General features: G+C 46.2%; 1 pseudogene; it reads left to right on the top strand.

Annotated features, from left to right (window-relative positions):
• Positions 1-3,604: 3,604 nt before the first annotated feature.
• Positions 3,605-6,634, top strand: part of LOC139230647 (butyrophilin subfamily 2 member A2-like) — a 35,227-nt pseudogene continuing 32,197 nt past the window's right edge.

Below are 6,634 nucleotides of genomic sequence, written 5' to 3'. Positions count from 1 at the left end.
GGGAACCAGCATCGGGGTTTCACAGTTAATGGTTCAATGGGATGTGATAACTGGTACACAGAGGAATAAAGTTACAGAATAAGGCAACAGAGGAGAAAGGAAGGCACTTTTATATATAATGGGGTGGGAAGATGCAAATTGAGCTTAGATTTTTTCTTTTCATTAATTAAAATGTATGACAGTAAATTGCACTGTAATTATTTAAGATTTCAAATTATATTACTGCCTGTCTAAAATGAAAAACCTTTTGATAAATTAAAAAAATACACTCCTTCGAGCATTTTAGCTATTGCACGACGTCTGAAGCGGATTTTGTTTTTCTTCGTTCACAGGATCTGGGCATCACTGGCAAGGCCGGCATTTATTGCCTATTCCCTAATTGCCCTCGAGAAGATGGAGGTGAGCCACCATCTTGAACCGCTGCAGTCTCCGTGTGGTGATGGTACTCCCACAGTGCTGTTCGGGAGGGAGTTCTAGGATTTTGACCCAGCGACAATGAAGGAACGCCGATAAACTTCCAAATCAGGAAGGTGTGTAACTTGGAGGGGAAATTGGAGCTGATGGTGTTCCCATGTACTTGCTGCCCTTGTCCTGCTAGGTAATAGAGGTCGAGAGTTTGGGAGGTGCTGCCGAAGAAGTCTTGGTGAGTTGCTGCAGTGCATCTTGTAGATGGTACACACTGCAGCCACGGTACGCCGGTGATGGAGGGAGTGGATAATGTTGAGCTTCTTGAGTGTTGTGGGAGCTGCACTCATCCAGGCAAGTGGAGAATATTCCATCACACTCCTGACTTGTGCCTTGTAGATGGTGGAAAGGCTTTGGGGGTGTCAAGAGGTGAGACACTCGCCGCAGAATACTCAGACTCTGACCTGCTCTTGTTCCCAACGTGTTTGTGACTGGTCCAGTTAAGTTTCTGGTCAATGGTGACCCCCAGGATGTTGATGGTAGGGGATTTGGTGATGCTAATGCCATTGAATGTTAAGGGGCGGTGATTGGACTCTCGCTTGTTGGAGATAGTTATTACCTGGCATTAGGTTTGCCATCATACTCACCGTAAAGTCTGCCCCATTATCACTTGGTTGTACCCACCCTGACCTCAGGTGACATTTGGACCATCCACACCACCTGTGACTGAGACTGACACCCATCAGTTTGCAGCTGGCAGGAGGCAGGGTGAAATTATGGGATGGAGCCTTTAGTGACCTTTATCAGATTGTCAGAGGTGCGGAGCTTTTCCCTCCATCATTCGATCCGGGATCAAAGATGGGAAAGATTCGCTCAGTGAAAGTGTGGAGGTGGGACATGCTGTCCGCATTGTAAAATGACAATTGTCTGCCCTCATAGTCCAGGTACAGGCCGCTATTCTGAGGCTTCACACTCTGGGTGAGCAGGATGATTGAGCAGGTGGTGTAGGCAAAATATTCACTTGGGATCGAGCCCCACAATCCAGTATCAGGGCTCAGAGCAAAATCCCCTTTTCTCTCTGCAGACTCTCGGGCCACTCCAATCTCCCCCTCAGTCTTGTTCCCCACCTTCACTCCCAGTAGTGTCGCCTTGATGTGAATCCCTACAATCCTAGGATATAGGTCCAGCGATTAACCCTCTCTGGGGTGTGAGGAAGCCTCTGCCATTTGTCTTATTGTCTTACACCCGTCCGATGAGCTGGCAATGAGCTGTGTTCGGATCCAGAGTCAGAGAGGCTGGAGCTGGGGGAAAGGTAAAACAATAGTGAGTTTTTTAGGTTGTAGCTGTGAATTATTCAAACATTCTCCTTTTTAAAGTGCCCACTTGGAGGGTTCCCGGGAACTCAGGTATTTATAAAGGGTTCTTGGTCCTGTTATTGGAATCTTCTCCCACACGGGTGTTTACACTCCTGGAACCACTCTGGCTTCCCAATCAGCTAAGTGCAGAGCAGGGATTGAGCGGGGTAGAAATTAGTCTTGGGTGGTAGAGTTAAATTGGTGGTATCACACCGACCACTGTTACACACCACGTGTGATATTCAGTTCTTTGAAGGCAATGGAACTGAATATCGGGCTGGGAGTATAATAGATATTCGATACGATATCACCACACAACAACAACTGCATTTATATAGCATCTTTAACATAGTAAAATGTCTCTAGGTGCTTCACAGGTTGCGCTATCCAACATATTTTGACACCGAGCTATATAAGGAGGTATTTGGACAGATGACCAAAAGCTTGGTCAAAGAGGTGGGTTTTAAGGAACATTAGAGTTTTTTGAGTTTATAACTGACAGGGTGGATAAGGGGGAACCAGTGAATGTAGTGTATTTGGATTTTCAAAACTCATTCGATAATGTGCCACACAAGACGTTATTACACAAAATTAGGTCCCAAGGGATTGAGAATAATATATTAGCATGGATTGTGGATTGGTTAACACAGCAATTGGTGTATAAATAGGACATTCTCAGAATGGCAGGCTGTAACGAGTGGAGTACCACAAGGACCAGTGCTTGGGCCTCAGCTATTTACAATCTATATCAATGACTTGGATGAGGGGACTGAGTGTAATAACAACTTTTATTTATATAGCGCCTTTAACGTAGTAAAATGTGCCAAGGTGCTTCACAGCAGTGTTCTAAGACAAAACAGATAAAATTTGACACCGAGCCACATAAGAAGAAATTACGACAGGTGACCAAAAGCTTCATTAGAGGTAGGTTTTAGGAGCGTCTAAAAGGAGGAAAGAGAGGTCGCGAGGCGGAGAGGTTTAGGGAGGGAGTTCCAGAGCTTGGGGCCCAGGCAGCATGGCCACCGATGGTTGAACAGTTATAAACAGGGATGTTCAAGAGGGCAGAATTTGAGGAGCTTAGCCATCTTGTGAGGGTTTTGAGGCTGAAAGAGGTTACAGAGATGGGGAGGGGCGAGGCCATGGAGGGATTTGTAAACCAGGATAAGAATTGTGAATTCGAGGCATTGCTTAACCAGGAGCCAATGTAGATCAGCGAGCACAGGAGTGATGGGTGATCATGACTTGGTGAGAGTTAGGACACGGGCTGACGAGTTTTTGATTACCTCAAATTTATGTAGTGTTGGAGTAGTCATGTCTCGAGGTAACAAGGTAACAAAGGTCTGGTGTAGCGAAGGTTCACCAGAATGATTCCGAGGATGACAACACTGACGTATAGAAAGACTGGATCGACTAGGCTTATATTCACTGGAATTTAGAAGAATAAGAGGGGATCTCATAGGAACATATAAAATTCTGACGGGATTGGACAGGTTAGATGCAGGAAGAGTGTTCCAGATGTTGGGGAAGTCCAGAACCAGGGGTCATGGTCTAAGGATAAGCGGTAAGCCATTTAGGACCGAGATGAGGAGAAACTTCTTCACCCAGAGAGTGGTGAACCTGTGGAATTCCCTACCGCAGAGAGTTGTTAACCTGTGGAAATCTCTCCCACAGAAAGTTGTTGAGGCTAGTTCGTTAGATATATTCAAAAGGGAGTTAGTCATGGCCCTTACAACTAAGGGGATCAAGGAGTATGGAGAGAAAGCAGGAATGGGATACTGAAGTTGCATGATCAGCCATGATCATATTGAATGGTGGTGCAGGCTCGAAGGGCCGAATGGGAGTCGATGAGGCAGAGCGGGACGTCGGAGAGGCCGAGAAAAGGCCCAGCGTTGAGTCGGGAGGCAGCGGAGCGGGACATCGGAGAGGCCTACAAGAGGCCCAGCATCGAGTCGGGAGGCCAGCAGGGAGTCGAAGAGGCGGAGCGGGACATCGGACAGGCCTACAACAGGCCAGCCGATGCAGCTGCAGCAGGGGGAAAAGGCAAAAAAGTAGAAACAAATTGAAGGGTGACATCACAGCCAAAGGGGTAAGTGATTGGCTGGTGTTTGGTGAGTAGTTTTTCTTTTTCTTTATCAGTAAGTAACATTTAGCATTGTTACCAAATTAAGTTAATCTAAGGGTTAAGTCATGGCAGGAGAGCTCAGACATGTGTTATGCTCCTCCTGTGCTATGTGGGAAGTCAGACGCTTCCAGTGTCCCTGACGACAACATGTGCGTGAAGTGCATCCGCCTGCAGCTCCTGACGGACTGCATTGTGGCACTGGAGCTGCGGGTGGATTTACTCTGGAGCATCCGCGATGCTGAGGATGTCCTGAATAGTACGTTTAGTGAGTTGGTCACACCGCAGGTAAAAGTTACACAACCAGATAGGGGATGGGTGACCAACAGGAAGAGCAGTGCAAGGAAGGTAGTGCAGGGGTCCCCTGCAATTATCCCCTTGTAAAAAAAGATACACCGCTTTGGGTACTGTTGAGGGGGATGACTTATCAGGGGAGAGCAGCAGCAGCCAAGTACATGGCACCGTGGGTGGCTCTGCTGCACAGGAGGGCAGGAAAAAAAGCGGGAGAGCTATAGCGATAGGGGATTCAATTGTATGGGGAATATAGATGTTTCTGCGGCTGCAACTGAGACTCCAGGATGGTATGTTGCCTCCCTGGTGCAAGGGTCAAGGATGTCTCTGAGCGGGTGCAGGACATTTTGAAGCGGGAGGGTGAACAGTCAGTTGTCGTGGTGCATATAGGTACCAATGATATAGGTAAAAAATGGGATGAGATCCTACAAGATGAATTTAGGGAGCTAGGAGCTAAATTTAAAAAGTAGGACCTCAAATGTAGTAATCCCAGGATTGCTACTAGTGCCACATGCTAGCCAGAGTAGGAATCGCAGGATAGCTCAGATGAATACGTGGCTTGAGGAGTGGTGCAGATGGGAGGGATTCAAATTCCTGGGTCATTGGAACCGATTCTGGGGGAGGTGGGACCAGTACAAACCGGACGGTCTGCACCTGGGCAGGACCGGAACCAATGTCCGAGGAGGAGTGTTTGCTAGTGCTGTTGGGGAGGGGTTAAACAATTATGGCAGGGGGATGGGAACCTATGCAGGGAGACAGAAGGAAGTAGAATGGGGACAGAAGCAAAAGACAAAGAAGAAAAGTAAAAGTGGAGGGCAGAGAAACCTAAGGCAAAAACAAAAAGGGCCACATTACAGCAAAATTCTAAAGGGGCAAAGTGTGTTAAAAAGACAAGTCTGAAGGCTCTGTGCCTCAATGCGAGGAGTATTCAGAATAAAGTGGACAAATTAACTGCGCAGATAGCAGTTAACGGATATGATGTAATTGGCATCACGGAGACATGGCTCCAGGGTGACCAAGGCTGGGAACTCAACATCCAGGGGTATTCAACATTCAGGAAGGATAGACAGAGAGGAAAAGGAGGCGGAGTGGCGTTGCTGGTTAAAGAGGAAATTAATGCAATAGTAAGGAAGGACAGTAGCTTGGAAGTTGTGGAATCGGTATAGGTGGAGCTACGAGCAGAAGGGCAGAAAACGCTAGTGGGAGTTGTGTACAGACCACCAAACAGTAACAGTGGGGTTGGGGACAGCATCAAACAAGAAATTAGGGATGCGTGCAAAGGTACAGCAGTTATCATAGGCGACCTTAATCTACATATCGATTGAGCTAACCAAACTGGTAGCAATGCGGTGCAGGAGGATTTCCTGGAGTTTATTAGGGAATTTAGACCAATATGTTGAAGAACCAACTAGAGGGCTGGCCATCCTAGACTGGGTGATGTGTAATGAGAAAGGACTAATTGGCAATCTTGTTGTGCGAGGCCCCTTGGGGAAGAGTGACCATAATATGTTAGAATTCTTTATTAAGATGGAGAGTGAAACAGTTAATTCAGAGATTAGGGTCCTGAACTTGGGAAAAGGTAACTTCGATGGTATGAGATGTGAATTGGCTAGAATAGACTGGAGAGTGATACTTAAAGGGTTGATGGTGGATAGGCAATGACAAACATTTAAAGATCACATTGATGAACTTCAACAATTGTACATCCCTGTCTGGAGTAAAAATAAAATGTGGCTCAACTCTGGCTAACAAGGGAAATTAAGGATAGTGTTAAATCCAAGGAAGAGGCATATAAATTGGCCAGAAAAAGCAGCAAACTGGAGCACGAGGAGAATTTTATAATACAGCAGAGGAGGCCAAAGGGTTTAATTAAGAGGGAAAAGTAGAGTATGAGAGGAAGCTTGCTGGGAACATAAAAACTGACTGCAAAAGCTTATGTAGATATGTGAAGAGAAAAATATTAATGAAAACAAACGTATGTCCCTTGCAGTCAGATTCAGGTGAATTTATAAATGGGGAACAGAGAAATGGCGGACCAGTTAAACAAATACTTCGGTTCTGTCTTCACGAAGGGAGACACAAATAACCTTCTGGAAATTCTAGGGGACCGAGGGTCTAATGAGAAGGAGGAACTGAAAGAAATAAATTAGGTGGGAAATTGATGGGATTGAAGGCTGATAAATCCCCGGGGCCTGATAGTCTGCATCCCAGAGTACTTCAGGAAGCAGAAATAGTGGATGCATTGATGATCATTTTCCAACTCGACTATCGACTCTGGATCCTTTTCAGAATGGCAGGCAGTGACTAGTGGGGTGCCGCAGGGCTCAGTGCTGGGACCCCAGCTATTTAAAATATACATTAATGATTTAGATGAAGGAATTGAGTGTAGTATCTCCAAGTTTGCAGATGACACTAAGCTGGATGGCAGTGTGAGCTGTGAGGAGGACACTAAGAGGCTGCAGGG

This window comes from Pristiophorus japonicus, chromosome 19 (assembly GCF_044704955.1).
Source record: "Pristiophorus japonicus isolate sPriJap1 chromosome 19, sPriJap1.hap1, whole genome shotgun sequence".
In the NCBI taxonomy this organism is placed as follows: Eukaryota; Metazoa; Chordata; class Chondrichthyes; family Pristiophoridae; genus Pristiophorus; species Pristiophorus japonicus.
Note: the sequence above shows the minus strand (reverse complement) of the source record. Positions and strands in the feature narration are given on the sequence as shown.